The sequence below is a fragment of the Anolis carolinensis genome, chromosome 4 (genome assembly GCF_035594765.1).
Source record: "Anolis carolinensis isolate JA03-04 chromosome 4, rAnoCar3.1.pri, whole genome shotgun sequence".
Lineage (NCBI taxonomy): Eukaryota > Metazoa > Chordata > Lepidosauria > Squamata > Dactyloidae > Anolis > Anolis carolinensis.
In genome coordinates, this window is record NC_085844.1 from 42,858,494 (window position 1) to 42,882,429 (window position 23,936).

The 23,936-nt window shown below is 42.3% G+C and overlaps 1 long non-coding RNA gene across 1 annotated transcript in view; it reads left to right on the plus strand.

Annotated features, from left to right (window-relative positions):
• The window catches only part of LOC103278513 (uncharacterized), a 133,444-nt gene that overhangs the window by 107,932 nt on the left and 1,576 nt on the right, over positions 1-23,936 (plus strand). The window lies entirely within an intron of this gene.

The window sequence follows — 23,936 nt, forward strand, 5'->3', positions numbered from 1 at the left end:
TCAGCTCAAGCATGTACAACTTGACCTCACTGAGCTCTGTGTTTGTCAGTTTATAACAGGAATATTGATACAATTTTAACTGCAGCCTTTCTGTACCAGAACTCTTTTATCCCTTTCCCAGTCTTCATTCTCTTTTTAATAGAGATGAGCCATCCTCTCTTTCAAAGTCACCTCTTCCTTGCATGACAAGGACTATAGAAAACTGAATGAAATGGTTGCACGCAGCGAGCATGCATGTTAAATAATGAGTGAAAGAGAAAGATGAACTAGAAATACAAGTGGATGATGCTAACAGTTGGCTGATGAATGAAAACATTTAGGCAAATAATATGCAAGGTAATTGTTCTGTTCATTTATTTGAAATCCATTTAATTCATTATTCACTAATTCCATTTATTCATTTTATTCATTTTAATTATTGACTTGGAACTGTATTTCCTTTGTTTAGATAAGAACCATTCATTTATATTTACCATTGCTTTCGGGAAGAGAGCTAACCAGTATTGTGTTGCTTGTAATTTTGATGTTATCCATCCATGTTGTGCAAACATTTCAGGTGTTCTACCTCAAGAAATAAGATTTTTCATATTTTAGGCAAATACAATCAGGCAATTAAAGAATGCACGCCTATGATTCTTCATAGATTTCCATGAGAGATTTAATTGGTCTTCTCCTGCTTCAAGATATTCTTTAGATATTTTTCAAAATATTCTTTAGAAGTCTTTAGAAGTCACTTTTTTTTTTAGCCAGACCTGGAAAAATTCATCTTTCAGTTCGTCCAAAGAGCAGTAACCAGACTGCTAACTGGGGCTGGCTATAGGGAGTGTGCAACTCTTCTGCTGCAACACCTCCACTGGCTGCCAACACATTTCCAGGCACAATTCAAAGTGCTGGTTTTGACCTATAAAGCCCTATATGGCTCTGGTCCAGGTGATCTGAAGGACTGTATCTCTTTCTATGAACCTTGTAGATGTCTACAATTTTCTGGGGAGGGCCTTTTCTCTGTCTCACCACCTGTTCAAGCATGTTTGGTGGGAACATGGGAGAGGGCCTTTTCAGAGGCTGCTCCCAGACTGTGGAACTCCCTCCTAAGAAAGACCATCTATAGATGGCCCCATCTATGCTGCCCTTCCACAGGCAGGTCAAGTCCTTGTAGTCCCAGCAGGCATTTGGGGAAGATGGAGGGGTATGCTGCTGAGGAAGTGTGGACGGGATTCTGGTGGGGAAGGGATGACATTAAGTTTTAAAGGCTAATTTAAATGTATTTATTATATTTTAATATGTTTTTTATCTTAATCCACACTGTATTATTTAATTATTTTTTTATTTTTGTACTGTGTTGTTTTAAACTTTGAACAAAGGCAATCCTTCTAGGGCCCCTGGTGGTGCAATGGGTTAAACCCTTATGCTGGCAGGACTGCTGACCTGAAGACTGCCAGCTCAAATCCAGGGAGAGCACGGATGAGCTCCTTCTGTCAGCTCCAGCTCCCCATGCATGGACATGAGAGAAGCCTCCCACAAGGATGGTAAAATATCAAAACGTCTGGGTGTTCCCTGGATAATGTTCTTGCAGATGGCCAATTCTCTCAACATCAGCAGCAACTTGCAGTTTCTGAAGTTGCTCCTGACAACGATTTTTTTATTTGTTATGTTTATACCCCATATTCCTACAAGGTGGATACATCTTCCTATCTTATCACAAAAACTCTATGAAGGAGAAAACCCTTTGGGAGTGGTGGGCTGAAGGTTACCCAGTGAGTTTCATGGTTTAGTGGGAATCTGAACTGATATATTCAGATAAGCCCCCTGAATACAGCAAGTCTTCTTTGGGAATATATATGCATAAGATAGCACTGATATTTGCACAGAGCTTGTACTGTTGATGTTTTTCTCAGAGATCTTGATTAAATAAATGGTGGAGTGTATTGTCTGCATGTGTGGGCCATTAAGCAAGATCTTTGTTCATTATTGTGTACAATCAAAGGAAGCTCTGTTTGGATTTTAATTGATTTACAAAAGATCCTGGGTTAGACAGTTTTTATTCAAAGGAAAGAGAACCTTTACAGCAGCATGTGAATCAATTGGAGGGAGAACAGTTTTCCATCTTGAAATGAAATATGGCCTGAAAGGAGGAGACACCAGCCTTTCTCCAAACAAACTATGACAGATTACAAGGCCTGCAGCTGGAGTTAATCCAGATTCCTGTTTAATTAAATAGTAGCAGTCATTCTGCCATATTATATCAGAATGCACAAAGGTGAGATGAAGGTGAGATGCAGCATATATGTGTCCCTTCCTCTGTATTTCCATCAGAAATGAAGAAAGCATTTGGGTCTAAAATATAAAATAATTGACTATTTTGTGTATGAGTTTGAGTTTGCTCAATTCTGAAGCTTTAGGATAGGCAGGAAGATCTTTACAACCTGCTAGTATAATGTACAGGATTGTTATTGAATAATTTTATGTGATTTTTCTTGGCACTGAAAAGTGAGGCCATCTACACATCATCCAAAAAGAGGAAATGTGACACAAAGGACACAAAGAAAGATACTGATTAGTATTACAGTGACAAATCTATCTATCTATCTATCTATCTATCTATCTATCTATCTATCTATCTATCTATCTATCATCTATCTATAAGTGAAAAGATGTATGTATGTATGTACAAGTCTCCTACATGGCTTGATGGCTCTGGAGCAAACTTGGTATACACTAGTGTTGTGCTTATGTTTGGATTGCTGTTTGCTTTGTGTAGTTTCATTTGTGTCCTTTCATTTTCATATTTGGTTCCTGCCAATGAAAATGGGCCACCTATAAACACAAATTTTCATCTGGCTAACGAAAAACACAAAAATTTTCGTGTCATTGGTGGCAATGGGAGGGCTTCAAAGGCTCATTCCCCCCCCCCCCTCGGTTTTTGGGCTAGAGGGATGAAAATCATCACACACAATCTCTTTTAGCCCACCATCTTTTAAAACATTTGGATCTTCCCCAGAGTACTATTGTTATTATTATTATTATTATTATTATTATTATTATTATTATTAACACCCATTGGCACGCATCAGATGTAATGCGGAGGCATTCCTCTCCCAGGCTCAGCTTAGATTCCCAGAGTAGCTAGCTATCCTTCTTAATATTTATTATTATATTAACACCCATTTCCACAGATCAGATGTAATGCGGACTCAGAGGCATTTTCCTCTCCTAGGCTCAGCTTAGGTTCCCAGATATAGGAAGAAGGCATACCCAGGCAACATCAATTTTATTTTATTTTATTTGCATCAATTGTGCAAATGTGGAACCCATTACTATTATGCAAATAGAAGCGTATTGTATCTCCCCATAGTGATCAGAAGCCAATTCACACTACAAATCAAGAACAGCAACAAAATTTTATTTCTTACTCATCTCCCCTCATGGCTCGAAGTGGGGCACAACATAGCTAAGTCTCACAAGTGCAGATACATAGAACATTTATTTATAGCACTTTTACCCCACCTTTCTCACCCGAGGGGACTCAAGGTGGCTTACAATAAATAGGCAAAAATTCAATGCCTGCAAACAATAAACAACAGTTCATATAAAAACAACATAACATTACAGAATAAAAACACATTATACAAAATTTAAAACATATCCAAGTTAAAATCCATTCATTCAAAATCCTCATAAGTAAATCTTAGTCCAGACCATGTGAAATCAATGTTCTCATTCATTAAATGCTTACATGTTAAAATGCTTACATTTAATACATATTCGGATTCATCTTTTGCCCATTAGTTATAGTAAATAAGTACTTGTACTGTAAAAAGTTACTCTCTAACCAAGCAATTTCCCCTTGAATACTCAGCCACCCCTACTATCCTATTCTAGGGAGTTTACCCATGTTCATGCTTTGGAACCTGAAGACATTCAATTTATTCATTGCTGAAGGTTTGTAAAGAAGGGGTGGGGAACCTGTGGAGGTCTGAATGCATTTAGAATATTACTACTCCAACTCTCCCTGTCTCTTACTTTCTCCTTATTTAATTCTCTAAGTTGCTTCTCCACACAACTTTGTGGTTGCTGAACATCCCATTTTGCACAATGACAGTGTAAATATGGCATCATACTCAGGAAGATCGCAGTTCTTGTCTGCATTAATCACCCTTAAGAGTTTGATATAAGCTTTGGGAAGATGTGGGTCCAGGCACAAGAGGCTTGTTTCTCTATGATGTCAAAGTTTAACTTCAGTCTGATATGTAAGCAACAGAGGCATAAATCCAGTTTTGGATTTCTGAATGTCCACTTACATGAGAGAACTTTCTTCCCCCCTTGTAATACTTGACATCAGGTGCAAACCTGTCCTGGATGTTCCCTTATCTTCCAGAGCAGAGTTAGAAGATGTGTAAGGGACAATGGGTAGATAAGTAATATCCCCACCTGGTTCCTTTAATGGAATCGGTGAACTATTAGCATTGCATCCCATTCATTGCCTGAAAATTGTGAGTAAGGAAAGCAACATCATTCCAAAAACAAGTCGAAACTCAGGCAGCTTCAGCCCAGTTTTGAATGATGGACTGAACAGAAACACGCAGTATATTGTAAGAAGCCGCCTAACCTAGCCTGCCAAAAAGGCACTACTATTTTTTCCAGAAAATGTAATTTATCAGTATTTCAGCTGGTTATAAAGTGAATACATTAAAAAATATGAATGAAAGGATAATGTTTATCGCTTGTCCTGCCTAACTCTGAATAATACTGCTCTTAAAAATCAGGTGGCTGTTCATCAATCAGTTGTTAACTGCCATTTCGTTCTCAGGGTCTGTCTACCTGTGTGTGGAAACAGCATACCTTTGAAGAGAGCCGCCAGAGGTCACTCGACCAGCTAGAGTTGAGAGATTAAATGTCTTCACTATATTCTGCTGGGCACTTTATCATTTTAATAACACTTTCATTCCAGAAAGTTTCAGCAGCTACAGTCATGATGCTTAATTGCTCTCATTTATCTCTCTAATAAATGATGTCATTGACTTAGTGCAGTTGTAGGGAGACAATTGGCAAGCCAATATGTAAATCGACTACGTTTAACCATGGAAACCAACAGTGAGCATGCAGGCCTATGGAGAAGAGCAAGTGTCTTTAAGCAGGATCAAAGCTGTTTTTTGCTTAAATCATCTACATTTACTATAAAACATCCATGTCATACAACTCCCATGCATTTCTCAGGAAATATAGTGCATGAAAAAAAGTACAGACACAAATGCCTTTTTCTGATTTGGTGGTGGTGGTGAAGGGTATATCTGGTGGTGAAGGGTATATCTGGTGGTGGTGGTGAAGTGATATACACAGGTATATCACTGGTTAGCCATCACAGATATTTCAAAAGAAAAAGAAAATGAACTAGTATTCAGATATTCATTCAGGCCCTTTCTACACTGCCATATAATCCAGATTATCAAATCAGATAATCCATATTATCTGCTTTGAACTGAGTTATAGGAGTCTGCACTGCCATATAATCCAGTTTAAAGCAGATAGACTGGAATTTATATGGCAGTGCAGAAGGGGCATCAGCCACCACGAATATTGCAAAATCAACTTTTCCAGTTCCTTATTTGAGATCTTACAAGCCAACTCCAAATCTAATTGGCAGAACATCACTTCTCTGTCGAAACAAGCAACCAATCTGGAACAAGCAATTCAAACTCAGGACCTATAAAGCCTTATACAGTTTAGATCCAGACTATTTGAAAGTCTATTTCTCCCTCTGGTTCAGGCCTTTTTTCATCCCACCTCCCTTCTAGACTCCTCTGGTGAGAACATGGCTGCTCCTGGGCTACAGAATTTCTTCCCAAGGGTGATTCAATTGGTTCCTTCCAATAGATCTTGGTCCTCAGAATGGAGGGATCTCTGGGGTTGGTAGGGGGTAAGGCGGTCCCTCAGGTACATCGGCCCCAGACCGTGTAAGACCTTAAAGGTAAGTACCATCACTTTGAAAGTGATCCGGTGCTCAATTGGTAACCAGTGCAGCTGCAGTAATATTGGTGTTATGTGGCATCTCAACGGGACTCCTGCAAGAAGCTGAGCAGCTGCATTTTGTACCAATTTGAGCTTCCAGATCACCGACATAGGAAGGCCAATGTAGAGGGCGTTACAGTAGTCCAGTCTTGAGATGACCGTAGTCTGGATCACCGTAGCTAGGTCATCCCTAGACAGATAGGGGGCCAGCCGTCTGGCCTGCCGAAAATGAAAAAAGGCGGTTCTGCTAACGGTGGAGACCTGGGCCTCCAACGTCAGCAGAGGGTCCAAAAGGACTCCCAGACTCTTTGCCAGTGAAGACGGATGTAGTGCTTTGCCATCCAGGCTAGGCAACTGGATATCCCCATTGCCCAGTCGACCCAGCCATAGGATCTCCGTCTTTGCTGGATTCACCCTCAACCTGCTGGCACGCAACCATCCAGTAACGGCCTCAAAGCACTGATGAAAATTATCTGGTACAGAGTCCGGTCGGCCTTCCATCTTCAACACAAGTTGAGTGTCATCAGTGTATTGGTAACACTCGAGCCCGAAATCTTGAACCAGCTGAGCAAGTGGTCGCATATAGATGTTAAACAACAGAGGGGAGAGAATGGCCCCCTGAGGAACCCCACAAAGTAGAGGGGACCAGGCCTCCTCCATTTTCATTTTGTGTTGTATCTTTTGATGTTGTGAACTTTAGGACAAGGTATTGAAATGTAAGCTGGCAGCAGTTTCCCTAATAGCACCTGCTGTGAGGAAAGTATTCTTGTGATCTCTGTGCATATCATATGAAATCAGAGCACCTTTCATGCAATAGTGGTCCACCTGCAAGCCCCACTGCATGGAAGAATTTAAAAATATGGATTAACCCTTGAATAATTCAGTAAGAATCTTGTAGTGCAGCTTGGAGATGTTTCTCTTTGACTATAGCTCCCCAGTCCCCAATGCCTTTTGACCTTGATGACATTGAATTCCTAGGAATTGTAGTGCAAAAAAAAAAAGCTACTTGTTAAGGAAAATCAGTGCTGTTTTCAAAAGTGGTTTCCAGCAAGTGTTAACAATTAAGGTCAGTATACTAAAGATCTGTGGTTGGATACAGTGGTCCTCAAAGGGTGAAAATTATGCATGAATATTTTTTTTCATCCTGCTTTTCTTGTATGGAAATTATAATAATTTAGGGAGCTGAAATGATATTACATTTCCAGACAATGTGAGAAGCTATTTATACTTGGTTGTGCATTGACATTGCTGAAATATTTCTTCTTTATATGCACAACGTCTCTGTCTAATACACAACCAATTTGAGGCAAAGTGTTTGGATTATTACACAATTGACTTCAGTTCAACCAAATTGACTTAGTGGAGTTGGTGTGGAGGCTGAGAGACTGTGGAGGAGGAGTAAATTACTCATAGATGTTCCTGTGCAAGCTGTCTGCTTTGTCTATATTTCCAAAATATGTTCTGAGAGAATGGCCATTTAACACTGAAGAGGGTAGATTTCAAACAATTGTGTTTAGGAACAAAACTAAATCTTTGGGCATCAAAATTCTCAGGCATAAAGATTAAAGACAAAGCAGTTCTTGAATACAGGAAAGAGCATGGATGGAGATGTCCCTACTAGAACTTAATTTAACACCTACTCAACTGCCCTTCCCAGTTTTGGGAAATGGAAGCTGAACATACCCACCCTGGCAGAATTTATTTTCATTTTGTTATTAGAAGATACATATCCATCACTTTATCAAAACACAGAAAGCAGCATACAATAAAGTCTACATGACTAATTTAAAACAGTATAAACAATAAAAATAATATTCATTTGATTTATTCATTTATACTCTGCCTTTGCCCCTATAGCAAGACTCAACACAACTTCCAGATGCTTGAATGACAACTGTTATCAACCTCAACAACCATAACCAATTATCAGTAACTATGGGGTTTGCAAACCAAAAGATGTCAGTGTATGGAAAGATGCACAACCCTTTCTCATTCACAAAATAATCATCAAAAATCATTTAAATCAGCTTGAAGCCTTGTGTTCTACAAGTGGGCAGAGGGAAGCCTAAGTAATTGTATATATTGATGCTTTCATATGGTACTTTGAAGAGAACTGGTGAATGATTATTGAGTGTTAGTATACATCATACAATTCCAAACCCAATGGTCTGGGAAGAAGCTCTACCTACTAAAACTATGAGATGCCAATGTAGGTTGAAAGAGTTTCAAAAACTTGGAAAGTTATTGTAAAAGCAATCTGTTTTGGATATGTTTTTTATCTGAGATGCAAAAAGCCTTACGGCTTATGTTCCGAGGGTGGCTCTGTATGAAACTCACAGTTTGATTAATTGATTACTACATCTAACTGTCCAGTGTCTTTTTAACTGGCAGAGCAAGGGTGAGCAAAGTGTAACCTTTGGTTTCATGATGATATTAGGTCTCTGAAAACTTTCCAAAGTTACCAGACCCACAAAAATATAAACAACTTTGCTAGATGGTTTTTTTCTCCCCATAACTCCCAAATTTGGCTCAAAATTGTTGTAAAATACAATGGGTTGGCTCCTTTAACTCCACATATATCTTATTAGACCTCCTTTCACAAACCAATCAAAATGCTAGGTCAGATGACCTGACATAATACCTTTACTTTCCAAGTCCTTATTATAATAATGTAATGCATATGTGTCCTGATGCCTCAGTTGTAGTGGCAGGTTGAAACTTATTGTACATAGCTAATTGAAAGGCAACAAGTGCAAAACTATTTCAAAACATTTTAATATATATATCTTGCATACTGTTTGGTACATTTTTATGTCACCTTTCCTCCAGTGAACTCATGTGTTGCCTGAGACAAAGCAGCAAAACTCCTCCAGCCATGTCAAGTTGCACAATAGTCCAAATCATCAAAGTTAATTTGGAACATGAGGCAAAAAATGGACTCGGTATCTTTGCACCTCCTTGATAGTAAAAAAACAAACAAACCTGCAACAATAATAGATTCAGGACTGAAAATGCGCTTCCTTTTCATAATAGACTAATAATGGTTTGAATGGTGAAGACTTTGAATTCACTCTCCATGTGAGTTTGTGACTGAGGTAAAATGTCAGGTTCGCAACTCATCCCTGTATCCTTTATAACAGGCATGGGCAAACTTTTTTGCCCTGGGGCCACCTTGTGGGCTCAGCTGCAAGGGGCTGGGCTGGGAGGGAGTGTGGGTGGGGCCAGAAGAGGCGGGGTCATGGGCCAGAAAGGGCGGGCTGGAGCCGGGAGAGGGAAGGGATGGGTCTGTCTGCAGGCCCAGGAAGGTAGCGGCCCACATTCCTCAGGCCCAAAGAAGGGAGAGAAACACGCGGCTGTCAAGCACACTTCTGTTCTGGGCCCTGGGAAGGCAGCAGCCCATCTTCCCTGGGCCCAGAAGAGGGAAATAAACACATGTTTTTCTCCCTGAATCTTCTTTGGGCCCTGAGAAGGCAGTGGTCCACCTTCCTCAGGCTCAGAGAAAGGAGAGAAACACGCTGCTGCCAACTGCTCGAGAGAGAGTACTTGGCAGAGGCATGTCTCTGCCTCAGCCCTTCTCTCAGCCTGGGGATGCGGTGATCCACTTCATCCGCATACTGAAGGGGAGGCCGAAGCAGATGGGGCCAGGGCCAGGAGCCCAAAGGGTCCTGTGTTTGCCCATGCCTGCTCTATAACAACTGGTGGTGGTGGTGGTAGCGACAGTTGTCCTTTTTCTTCTAAACCATATAAGTAATATAACAGTTCCAAATAGACGTTTCCTTTTACAACACCAATTTGATCCCAGGATCAAAGTCTGCCAATAGGAGACACCTTCTGTTACAAAATTCACCACCAGAACTCATGAATGCTACACTTTGGTATACAGCAAAAAACCTTTTACATCGTCTTTTAAATACTTTCAGAAATTGTGTGTGTGAAGGTATAAATAGCTGCTTCTTTTCTTATGAAGCCATTCTGTCTAGTCCTGACAATATCTACTTAATAAACCTTAGCTTGAATAACCAGTGGAGGGTGCTGGTGGCAGAAGAATAAAAATTACACTGAAGGATGCATTTTTGAAGAAAAAAAAATAGAACATCTGAGAGATAAAGGTGTAGAGAACATGACAGTCTGTCAGCTGAAGTCTAGGCTGATAAAGGCAGCCATTTGTTGAGCCGTTGTGTTTTACCCAAATACTGGGAAGGTAGCAATCCATCCATGAGGGGGGGAAAGGGGGCTGAATGAATGCTTTAATTAATTCATGTGCAATTTTAATTAAAAACATAATGTGTCAGGGAAATGAATAATGCCTTTGGGCAATAAAATAGCTAGCTATCCTGTTCAATTTTCTGCTTTGTTTCTGATACTGAAGGTGATTGCTTTTACGAGAAGATCTCTTCCCATCCTAAGCACTATCCTACCACCTGCCTCTAGTAGCTTTAACAAATCTGATGGTGGAATATTACAGCATAAAGGGAAAAATACATTTCATCTCTATACGTTGTCCTTAATTCAGTTTTGTTGGCTTGTTTTGCATGAAACAATGGTGGGATATATGGTATCAATTCTAACAGAACCATCATCTGTTGGGCTAATGGTGGGCATTAGACAACTTCAGGGATCAAGGGGCCATGATCCCCTCCCATCCTATGGAGGCCGTCACTTGCTGCCTACTCCAAAGCCCCAACAGCCCCATGCCTCCCCAGTGCCATGCCAAAAAATGTATCTTTGGGTGTCTGTCTTCCTTCATTTTTTTTATTAAGGATAGAAATAACTTTTGAAAATATTCAGAAATGTTCAAGAATGTTCTTTTTAAATGTCAGGAAACTCTGAGGAAGAGAATCCTGGACTGATGAGAATCTTTTTTTCTGCACACAATTCACCCACGTCTTTTTTGTGCAGGTAGCAGTCTTTTCTGTACAGCAAAATATATCCATGCACAGAAATACTGTTTTTTTCTGCACACACAAAATGTTCACATGCAAATTTGGTGAAGAATACATATCTAATCACAGCTAATATTTTTTCACAAGAAATTGCATTATCTGTGTATATCACATCTGAGCAAAAATATTATTTCCTGTAAAGAAAATGCTATTTCCAGCAAAAAATGTGAATTTTGTGCTAAATAATTCCTGAACTGCAGATATTTTTTGAAAATGAGACTTTTTGAAAATGTTCTTGCCAAGTAGAAAATTGTTAAAAGTACTTGTTTATTCTTCTGATAATAGAATTAATGAAGAATTGTATCCATACTGAACTGAAGCTTTAAGCTACCCATTTGGATACTGAATTAGTATCCAAACAGGGTCTTTTGAGTACTAGCTGTGTAGCTTTACCCTTCTGTGTTAAGTGGGTAGAGTGGCCACTAAAGTGTTATTAAAACCAGGGAATGCACCACCAAAACAGAGGGCAAATATAGAATGCATTTCATGAAAACTGCATATACTAATTTATATGCATAGATGCAAACATGGAAACAATCACTATAAATTAGGGACGGGCAAATGGCAGTTATCCGGATGTTGTTAGATTACAGCCCTAGCCAGCAAAGCCAATGGTGAGGAATGTGAGAGTTGTGGGCCAACAACATCTGGAGTTGTCCAGTTCAGTTCAAAAAGAAATAAAATATACTCCAACATAAGCTGTATATGGATGACCTCTATGTTTGCTCAGTTTGTTCCTTATGTGGACGTGCAAGTTCAAGGCTCCTGCTGTCTTTTCTTATTTTATATTCTTCTTTATTTTTATATTGGATTTACACTGGTTCACTCTTTGAATTAAGGATTGCTTCCATCATGCAGTGTCCTCTGACATCCCTTAAAACACAGGGTTGCCTTCTGCAAAATAGGACTCAGGATCTTACTTACTCGATTGTTGACTCTCTCACTGAATCCACACATTAATGAAGACACCCTATTATATTATAGGTGTATAGATTTCTAAATAAGACTTGAATTGTTCTATCTCACTGAGATTTCAGAATATCTTCTCAGTTGTTTTATTTATTGTCAGTTTTCTAGAGTGTAATTTGAAGGTTGTTAGCTCAATGCAATTATTTACAATGAGTGGTAATTTCCCCCAGAATTTCTCTCAATCTTATTCTCTCATCTCTGCTCCCAAATGCTTCTAGCTCTTGTTTCCTTCTTTCCCTCCAATCTGGCTTCACTCTCTTACATTGACTTTCCAGAGTCCTTCCTCTGAAATGTAATAATCCCTTAAAGGGATATCACCACAGGATCTATGGAAAGTAGTGGGATAATGGCAAGGCTGTTACTGACGGTCTAAACACAACAGGGGAAATTTGAGTTTCAGTGGCATAAGGCTGGCCATGCAGGGGGCAAAACAGATAGTTTGAAAATGATATCAGGGAAAGGGAGGAAAAGGAAGTCAGAATTGGTATATGAATTTGCTTTGCTGGAGGCAAAGGGATGCAGACAATTCATCATTTTCTGATTATGAACATTTTGTTTTCTAAGAAATCAAAAGTCATCCTTCTGTCACAGAGAAAGAGGAATATCACTTGAGTAGCTACTTGCTGTTTATGACCACAAAATAGTATACATACCTTTACAGAACTAATGTTCTACCATCCAGAAATCAGGATTGGAATCACAAATAGGTGAAATATGGGACAAGGCTCCAGCACCTTCAATGGTTGTGGAAAAAAGGGAATTGCGTGTACAACAGGTAGTTATGTAAGCAACACCTGCTGCTGAAATTCAATTTTTTTCTATCTATATCTCCATCAAAGACAGATAAGTCCATCTTCATATTTCAACTCTCATTAATATATTAGGACCATTTGATACATATATTAAGCAGAATGCAGTACAATATGAACTTGTGTTAGAAATAAGATAATTACTCAGAAAGTTTTTGTAAGATACAAAAGGAACCTTCGACTTATTGCCTCAGCAAATCCATCTTAGAATAGGAAAGAGAAAGGCTAAAGTAGTTGACCTAAACCTGGTTAGAAGAGTCTCTAAAAGCAGGGCATACCATAGACACTCCTTTCCCAAAGGGGAAAAAATAAACCAACATCTTGAGAGAAGAGGAAAGAGATCTTTGCAGGTAAGAAAGAAGCAAAAGGCTTGAGTACATAGACCGAAGAAAGATAGCAATAGATGAACACAGAGAGCAGGCATTACCTAGACTCCCATCTTATACTAATCACCTTAAACAAGTTTTGATACCTATTTACTTCTAACAAACATTAAAAAACCAATTACCTTACCAGATCCCCAAATGTACCAACTATTGACAGAAATCTGTCATCTAAAACAAAGGGCAAAATACCTAGAGTGTAATTTAAAGGTTGTCAGCCTTAATGATTTTGACTAAAGAGATTTTTTACATTATAGAATTGTCGAATTGGCAGCTAACAATTTGTTTCACAATCAGAAACAAAACAAAACAAAACAAACCAAACAGGCTTGGGGTTCCAGGTTTCCCCACAAATGCTTCTAGTAGCCCACCTATTTTCCAAAATCCAATTGCCCTGAAATAAATGCATTTTTCAGTAAGTGTGGAATATATTGTCTTTTATCACATACAGAAATGCACTGCTTTCCAGACAGACTGTGCTAGTTGAGGTGTGAATTTCTGACATTCATTTTAATGGGGTGTTAAGTCTGAAGCCTAGTTCTGTCCAATGAAATATTGTGCTAACAATATTAAACAAGTTGTCCAAATCATAAATCTGGTTAAGCCATACTTTTAAAAATGTTATCAGCTACTGTTTCATGAACATGTTAATTTAATGTCATGAAGTTGTTTTTTAAGTTTTTGATAACTTCAGTCTTAGATGGAAAGAGGCAGAGCCTGGGAGAGGGTTATTCATTTCAACGACAACTCTCAGGCTGGATGTACTCTGCCCTATAATCCAGTTACAGAATGTGGATTAACTGCATTGATTTGGATTACAGGGCAGTGTAGAACGGGGGTTATCAAACTTTTTTTAGCTGCAGAGCCTTTTTTGAAGCAAAGGTTTATCATCGAGCCCCAAAAAATGTTATTATATTATATATCAGGCATGGGCAAACCTTTTGATGCATTGCGTTTTAAAATTTGACAGATGGGCTGGGCCAGTGGCAGATAGAAAGAGAGTGTTTGTGTGAACTAATTGAAAAAAAACAACGAATGAATTCCTATGCATACTGCGCATACCTTGTTTGTAGTGCAAAAAAAAGAGAGAAAAGAAAGAGCAATACAATATTGAAAATGAAGATCAATTTTAACCAACATAAACTTAACAGTATTTCAGCGGAAGACCCAAGGGACCATCCAGTCCAACCCCCTTCTGCCATGCAGGAAAAGCACAAAGTGCCCTTGGCAGATGACAATCTAGCCTCCATAGTAGTAGTTGTTGTTGTAATAGTAATAGATATAGTTATAGTAATAGGAGCAACCCCAGGGCCATCCAGTCCAACCCCCTTCTGCCATGCAGTAAAAGCACAAGCAAAGCACCCCTTGAGTGGTGGTTGGGAAATAGGATTCTGGAAGCAAGGAAGACATGGGGAAAAGGGTCTGCATGGTGAGGGGGCGTGGAGTAACAGTTTGTGCCCCAGAAGGACAATGTTCCTGAATTCAGAATCCAACTTTGGAGGGGGCTTGTATGTTTAATAAAAACACATTTGGTTAGCACATGGTTTACATGTGGACATTTCCATTTAAAGGATTATCTAGAAACAAGCCTTCAGCCTTTGAACCCTGAGAGTTACTAAAAAAAATAGAAAATACTAAGGGATATGGACAATTTCAGTGTACAGTAGCTTCCTTTTTTGTCATTGCCTCCATTCTCCAGATTCCGGGCCCCTGCTAGGGCAAAAGGAAAAAAGTGCCTGATTTAACAAAGTTTATGGGTTTGTGAGGTTTGTTTCCTTAATGGAATATTTGACTAACAAAGGCACTAACAAGATGGACAATTCCTGCACCGCAAAAAAGAGCAGTTGAACACATCCCAGGAAATGTTTTATCCAAAATAAACATTTTCTGTTGTCGAAGACTTTCACGGCCGGAATCATTGGGTTGCTGTGAGTTTTCCAGGCTTTATGGCCATCTGGAACATGGCTATACAGCCCAGAAAACTCACATAAATCCGTAAACATTATTCTCATGTGAAATAAATGTAAGCCTTCCATAAGCAAAAAAAAAAAAAAAAAAGTGAACCTTCTAGCCTGCCTTTGGAGTCTTCTTCCAAACTACCTCCAATCTCCACTTTCCTTATGATTTAATACATATTTGGATGGCTAAACTTATAGAGCTATGATGTTTAACATGTTGGAGATAGCTAGGGGGATGGCAGGCCTATCTGCTTTCTCAATTTCCTTCTGTTTTGCTGTTCACTCATGCTTATTAAGAGATTCTGGAAGCAGGTGATATTTACCTTTCCCATTGTAGGTAGGCACACACAGCTAGATCTGGCTATGGTGGTACATGCCTTAGTTATATCCCATTTGGATTACAGTAACATGCTCTAAGCAGGGCTGGCTTCAAAGAGTGTTTGGAAATTTCCTCTGGTCCAAGAGGTGTGGCCAGGTTGCTGACTAAAGGGAGTTGACAAATCTTTGTTGCAGCAGCTCCACTGGCTTCCAGTTTGTTTCTGGGCACAAATCAAAGTGCTGGTTATGATCTTTAAAGCCCTAGACAGTTCAGGTCCAGGCAATCTGCTGACCACATCTGCCCTCCCTGAGTTTCTCAGGAAAGGCCCTTCTCTCATTCCCAACTTAATCGCAAGCTCAGTTGATGGAAATGGGAGAACAGGCCTTCTCTCTTGGTGGCTGCCCTTCGACTCTGGAAATCCTTGCCCAGGGAAACCGGAATGGCCCCCTTTCTGCTATACTTCCAGCAGCAGGCTAAAGCCTTTTTATTCATGCAGGCTTTTAAAGAAGGGTGTTTTAAAGATCAAATCAGGGGGTGCTGTGGTTTTAGCTATGAATAGGTTTTTAATAAGTTTTAAGGATTTTAACTGTTTATTTTAATACTTGTGATGTCTTACTTAGCTTTTCTCTCCTTTGCTCTTTTCCTGGTTTGGCTGCTCTTGGGTGGACTGTTCCATTTGCTCTTATTTAGGGGTAGAGTTTAAAACTCCCCTGTAGGTTTGGGTCAGAGGCCTTTTCCCCTCCTTTTTCATTCCAGATCAGAGCTTCTTAGAGTTAGGCAAAAAAAATTGTCTGGGTTCTTTTGGCCTGGCAAACCAAACAGGCAATCTATATCATGTGCTTACCATACCTTATAGCTATTATAGATTAAAGTATTTACTTTAAAGCCTTAGTGTGCTTACCATAAAGATTAGAGAATTTTACTTTAGTCTTTAGTTCTGTAATTGCCTTATAGTTACCATATAGCCTAGTGCTTACCAATATAGAAAAGTACTTACCTCACAACCTCTGAGGATGCCTGCCATAGATGTGGGCGAAACGTCAGGAGAGAATACTTCTAGAACATGGCCATACAGCCCAGAAAACATACAACAACCCTACTTACAGGGGCCGGGCTGTGGCGCAGGCTGTTGAGCAGCTGCAATAAATCACTGACCATGAGGTCATGAATTCGAGACCAGCCCGTGGTGGGGTGAGCACCCGTCAATTAAAAATAAAAAATAGCCCCTGATCGTTGCTGACCTAGCAACCTGAAAGATAGTTGCATCTATCAAGTAGGAAATAAGGTACCACTTATAAAAAAAGTGGGGAGGCAAGGTTAACTAATTTACGACCTGGAATGAGGAAGTGCCTTCAGAGTGGATGATGAAGCAGCTGCTCCCCCCTGTGGCCAGAATCGAACATCCCCTCAGAAGAAGGTTAACTTGCCTCTGCGTCTGTCTCAGTCTCTGTTTGATGTGTTTATGGGCATTGAATGTTTGCCCTATGTGTGTATAATGTGATCCGCCCTGAGTCCCCTTCGGGGTGAGAAGGGCGGAATATAAATACTGTAAATAAATAAATAAATAAATACTTACCTCATAGCTTGTGCTTACCTTACCTTATAGTTATGTGATGACCCATGGGCCTTGTAGTCCTGCTCAGGACATTGTAATTCCTGATGAAGAAGAAAACTTGGGTTTTTTACCTTCCCAGTCAGAACTGGATTCCTCTCAGCCAGATCTTTCCCAGGCAGATCTGGGAACCTTGCACCTGCAAGAAAGTTGTCTCCCAGAAGTATGTCAAACAAGCCCAGAGCCTACTTCTCCCGTGTTCTTGCGCCGGGAGTTTTGTAAACAACAGAGAAGTTTGGAATCAGCTTCGCGCAGGAGTGCGAGAATTGCAGCTAAGAATGTAGCCAATTAAGACTGCTTCTCGTGAGAATCTTTAAGGAGTCTAACATCTGGTCTCAGAGTTTAGCTTTCGTTTCTGATTCCCAGAGAACTGCTTCGGTGGGAAAGTTAGACTCTATATAGGTGTTTTACCCGCGTAGTAACTTCGCGGAGTCAATTCGTCAGCCTACGGAGCGAGCTGTGTCTGGACAGCGCGCTCCGATTCAAGCCTCGCTCCTGCCCAAGCCTTGCCCTGCTTTCCAGCCTTCGCCTTGCTTCCCAGCCTTGTTTACCTACGGACTTTGCCTTGTTGCCCAGGACCAATCCTTGCCTTGTTCCACGGATTTTACCAAGTTATTCCACGGACCTTGTTCTTGTTCCTAGCTACCTTGTTCCACGTTTAAGCCTTGTTTCAAGTAACAAGTTATTTCAAGTTATGGACTAAAGGACCTGGTCTATTCCCCTCACTTTGCCTGGCAAAGTGAGTGTTCGGTTATTGGATTACAACTTTGGACCATAATATTTCATATTGGACATTGCTTTTTTGGACTAATTTTGACCTTTCCTGAAAGGTCCGCTTCTGAACTAACTTTTACATTTGTTTTTATTAATCTCATATATTTCCTTAATAAAGATATTAGATAGAATCTGGCCTCTGCGTATGGTTATTGGTGCTCTGTAGCCTGGGTCGTGACAGTTTGACTCCGCCAACCCTAAGCACCAATTAACCTCGGCCAGAATGTCTACCGGAACCGTGCCCGGTGGGCAGCCACTGAGCTACACCATCAGCAAGGACGAAGTGGATCGCATCCGCGACAGACTCAACGCCCAGGATGGAGAAATAAAGGGTTTGCGGGAGCGCGGAATCCGCCTCCCGGCCATGGCGTTGCCAACCAAGTTTACTGGAGAAGCTTCCAAGGTTCATGTTTTCCGTCGCCAATGTCAAGCTTATCTAGAGGCCCGTGCTGCCGAGTTTCCCCAAGAAGACATCAAAGTGGCGTGGGTTTACAGTCTTCTAGACGGGCCAGCGGCCAACTGGGCGACGGCACTGTTCGACCAAGCCTCTCCACACCTAAGATCAGCGCAACACTTCTTGGACCACCTCAAGGAGACTTGGGGAATCGAGGACAATTTGGAGGCAGCCGGTCACAAACTCCGCCGCCTTTTCCAAGGAGACAGACCTATGTCTCAGTATATAGCCGAGTTCCGAGTGCTGGCCCACAACACCGGCTGGAACGATGTAGCCCTCAGAGGACAATTCCGGGAGGGTCTCAACCTTGAAATGCTGGAAGAAATCTCCAAGGTGGATCCTCCCCAGACCCTCGAGGCGCTCATTGATCAATGTTTACGGGCTGAAGTCATGATTGCCAACAGGAAACAGTGGGTTCGAGGCCAGAGCGGTAGAGCCGGGGCAAAACCCCCCGCTCCCGCCAGCGTTCAGCCACGTCCAGTGTGGAGACCCCCACCACCAACCCCATACCCCAGAGGAAGCGAGGAGGTGCCGATGCAGTTGGGCAACGTGCGTCCCAGACTAGATGCCGCCGAGAAGGCCCGTCGTCAACGCTTAAACCTCTGTTGGTACTGCGGGAACGGGGGCCACTTCGCCAGAGAGTGCCCAGCCAAAGGGAAGCCTGCCGCCCGTCTTGCGGCGGCGTCCTCCACGGAGACGAAGGCGTCTGAGCCGACTGGCACACAGCCGGCGGGGGAAGCCAACGACCGGGCGTAGAGAGGCTCGCCAACCCGGTCAAAAAATCCATTCAAGAGCCGCCTACTGGGGTCCTGTTCCTTCTCGTGGTCACCTTATGGTCAGCAAAAAGGGGACCCGTCATGATCCACGCCATGATAGACTCTGGAGCCACCAACAATTTCATTGATAGAGAGTATGCCGACTCTCTGGGATTACAATACCATGATTTCAAGAATGCCCGTGTGGTGCAAGCCATAGACGGCCGCCCCCTCAAGACGGGCCCCGTAAGTCAGTGGTCGGAACCCACCAGGATGTGGATAAGGGAACATATGGAAGAGATTTCCTTCTTTGTTACCGAGGTTCCCCATTTCCCTGTGATTTTGGGAATTCCATGGCTGACTCTCCACGACCCTAACATCTCCTGGTCCAACAGAGAACTGCAGTTTGCTTCACAGTACTGCCAAAACCATTGCCTTGTAGCCAAGGTCTGCCATGCCACAGACACCGAGCCCATCATCACCCTGCCCAAGAAGTACTCCGAGTATTGGGATGTATTCAATGAAAAAGAAGCCGAGAAATTACCCCCACATAGACCTTATGACTGTGCCATTGACCTGGTGGAGGGGGCCCCGATCCCGCGAGGGCATCTATACTCTCTGACTGAACCAGAGCAAGAAGCTCTCAGGGAATTTATAGAGACAAACCTTCGTAAGGGATTCATTAGACCCTCTCAATCCCCAGCCGCCTCCCCAGTGATGTTTGTGAAAAAGAAGTCAGGGGAACTACGCTTGGTGGTGGACTACAGAGCATTGAACAATATCACCAAGCGGAACAGCTATCCCCTGCCCTTAATCTCGGATCTACTGGATCGGCTTCGAGGAGCCAAGGTTTACACCAAACTGGATCTTCGGGGGGCTTACAACTTAGTTCGCATCAGAGAAGGGGACGAGTGGAAGACCGCCTTCCAGACCAAATTCGGATTATTCGAGTCCCGAGTTATGAATTTCGGATTATGCGGAGCTCCCGCAACGTTCCAGCATTTTGTCAATGACATTTTTCAGGACTATCTAGACAGGTTCTTGATAATCTACCTGGACGATTTTTTGGTGTTTTCTAGATCACAATCAGAACATGAGAACCACGTCAAAATGGTGTTACAACGATTGCGGGATCATGGACTTTATGCCAAGCTGGAAAAATGCGCTTTTGATCTACAAGAGGTAGATTTCCTTGGTTACCGCATCTCGCCTCTAGGGCTTTCCATGGATCCAGCCAAGGTTTCAGCAGTATTGGAATGGCGGGCGCCAACTAACAAGAAAGAGGTGCAGCGTTTCTTGGGGTTCGCGAACTATTACCGCAAGTTCATTCCAGATTTTGCCCGCTGGTCTGACCCCATCACTAGCTGCATCCGTGGAAAACAGCCTTTCCGCTGGACTGATCAAGCAGAGAACGGGTTCCAGCAACTAAAGAAACTATTCACGTCCCAGCCAATTCTACAGCACCCAAATCCTGGAACCCCTTTTGTTGTGCAAGCGGACGCCTCTGATGTGGCAATTGGGGCTGTACTCTTACAACCGGTGGGAGATCACCTCCATCCCTGTGCCTTTTACTCTCGTCAACTAACCACACCAGAGAGGAATTACACCATTTGGGAAAAAGAACTACTGGCCATAAAGGCAGCCTTTGAAACTTGGAGACATTGGCTAGAAGGGGCCAAATTTCCCATTGAAGTCCACACTGATCATCGTAATCTAGAACATCTAAGAACTGCCCGCAAACTGAATCAGAGGCAGCAACGTTGGGCTTTATTCTTCGAACGTTTCAACTTCCAGATTCATTACGTGACCCCAGCCCAGACCAAGCAAGCAGACGCCCTGTCACGTAAACCGGAATACGCTGCAGGACGTAAGGAGACCTTTGAATCCCAACTATTACAACCCGAGAACTTTGCCACGCTCACAGTGGGGAACACCAAATCCATTTCCATTGGTTCAACTTCCTCTACTCCAGGACCCATCTGTGCTCAAGAAATCAGGGCTAGTCAGCAAGCAGATGCCTGGGCGCAGGACCAACTTCGCCAAGGTCTGCATTTTCCCTTTTCGCTTAAAGATGGGCTGCTTTGCTATAGAAATCATGTTTATATCCCACCCGGACCGGGCAGGGAAAAAGCGCTTCGTCTGTGTCATGACTGCAAACCAGCAGGACACTTCGGACTATTTAAAACCATGCATCTGATCCTAAGGGATTTTTGGTGGCCCAAGATCCGCAAGGATGTGGAAAAATATGTCAACACCTGCCCAGTATGTCAGCGCTCCAAGATAAGAAGGGAGAAGCCCTCAGGGCTTTTACACCCCCTTCCTACCCCATCTCGCCCATGGGAAATAATTTCTGCGGATTTCATCACTGACCTACCACCTTCCTGTGGATTCACCACGATCTTAGTGGTGGTGGACCTTTTCACCAAGTTAGCCCATTTCATTCCCTGCGAAGGCCTCCCCACGGCCAAAGAGACTGCGGATCTATTCCTTCAACATGTTTTCAGACTACATGGATTGCCCAAGAGTTTAGTCACAGACCGTGGATCTCAATTCACCTCTCGTTTTTGGAAGGCACTACAAAAACTATTGGGCATAGACTCTCGCTTATCTTCAGCTCATCATCCCCAAACAGATGGGCAAACGGAGCGCACCAATGCCACTTTAGAGCAGTATCTTCGCTGTTATGTAAACTACCAACAGGACAATTGGGCTTCTCTGTTACCACTGTCAGAGTTTGCCTACAACAATGGAGTTCAAGCTTCTACAAAAGAAACGCCGTTCTTTGCAAACTACGGCTTCCATCCACGTTTCTTTCCCCCTGTCATTGAAACTTCAGAAGTTCCCGCAGCAGAGGATTGGCTGCAGGAACTCACAGCGGTGCAACAACTTTTGCTCCAGCAACTGGACCAAGCCAAGGAGGACTATAAACGCCACGCTGACAAACACCACCAGCCGGGCCCCGAAATCAAGGTAGGAGATCGGGTTTTTCTGTCCACTCGCTTTCTGCCCTCCCACCGCCCTTGCCGGAAATTAGATGCCCGTTTCATTGGCCCCTATCCAGTGGTGGCGCAATTAAACCCCGTGACTTTCAAACTCCAACTTCCGCGTTCAATGCGCATTCACCCAGTGTTTCACCGTTCCCTGCTCCTTCCGGCGGATGGTGTGCGTCCTGATACAGACCAACCGGCCCCCCCTCCTGTTTTGATGAATGGGGAGGAGGAGTTCGAGGTTGAGGACATTTTGGATTCTCGCTTTCATCGCCGCCGCCTACAATATCTCATTGACTGGGTGGGTTTTGGCCCTGAGGAACGCTCTTGGGAAGACGCCTCCACAGTCCATGCTCCTGATCTAACCCGCCGCTTTCATCAGACCTATCCCGCCAAGCCGCGACCTCGCGCCTCGGGGAGAGGGCCCCAGTTTGGGAGGGGCCTTGAGGAGGGGGATAGTGTGATGACCCATGGGCCTTGTAGTCCTGCTCAGGACATTGTAATTCCTGATGAAGAAGAAAACTTGGGTTTTTTACCTTCCCAGTCAGAACTGGATTCCTCTCAGCCAGATCTTTCCCAGGCAGATCTGGGAACCTTGCACCTGCAAGAAAGTTGTCTCCCAGAAGTATGTCAAACAAGCCCAGAGCCTACTTCTCCCGTGTTCTTGCGCCGGGAGTTTTGTAAACAACAGAGAAGTTTGGAATCAGCTTCGCGCAGGAGTGCGAGAATTGCAGCTAAGAATGTAGCCAATTAAGACTGCTTCTCGTGAGAATCTTTAAGGAGTCTAACATCTGGTCTCAGAGTTTAGCTTTCGTTTCTGATTCCCAGAGAACTGCTTCGGTGGGAAAGTTAGACTCTATATAGGTGTTTTACCCGCGTAGTAACTTCGCGGAGTCAATTCGTCAGCCTACGGAGCGAGCTGTGTCTGGACAGCGCGCTCCGATTCAAGCCTCGCTCCTGCCCAAGCCTTGCCCTGCTTTCCAGCCTTCGCCTTGCTTCCCAGCCTTGTTTACCTACGGACTTTGCCTTGTTGCCCAGGACCAATCCTTGCCTTGTTCCACGGATTTTACCAAGTTATTCCACGGACCTTGTTCTTGTTCCTAGCTACCTTGTTCCACGTTTAAGCCTTGTTTCAAGTAACAAGTTATTTCAAGTTATGGACTAAAGGACCTGGTCTATTCCCCTCACTTTGCCTGGCAAAGTGAGTGTTCGGTTATTGGATTACAACTTTGGACCATAATATTTCATATTGGACATTGCTTTTTTGGACTAATTTTGACCTTTCCTGAAAGGTCCGCTTCTGAACTAACTTTTACATTTGTTTTTATTAATCTCATATATTTCCTTAATAAAGATATTAGATAGAATCTGGCCTCTGCGTATGGTTATTGGTGCTCTGTAGCCTGGGTCGTGACAAGTTACCATATAGCCTAGTGCTTACCTTATAGTTAGCTCATAGCTAGTACTTACCTTATAGTTATCTCACAGCTTGTGCTTACTTTATAGTTACTATAGCCTACAGTATTTACCATCATAGCTTTGAGTGCTTACCATATAGTTATTATAGCTAGTGCTTACCATATAGTAATCAATAGAGTAAAGTACTTACCTCATAGTCCCTATAACTTTTAGTTCTGTATTTACCAATATACCACAAAGCTTATAGCATTTTACTATTATCGGTTCTGTATTTCATCATCATTAGTTTATATTTTACCTCATACTATTTCAAATACTGTAAAGAGTTTATTTCCAATGTGATTGAGCTCTATCTACAAGCTTTGATTCTGTTATCTATTATATTTGATTCACTATTCAATAATCCTGACTGAGGTTAACACTGCTTTTGTTCAATAAACATATTCTTGGTTATCTTTAACCAGTTTCAAGAGTGTTTACTTTAAGGTTTTGAGGTACTAATCAAAGGGTAAACCGATAACCACTGAGTAGCCAGACATATAGTTACT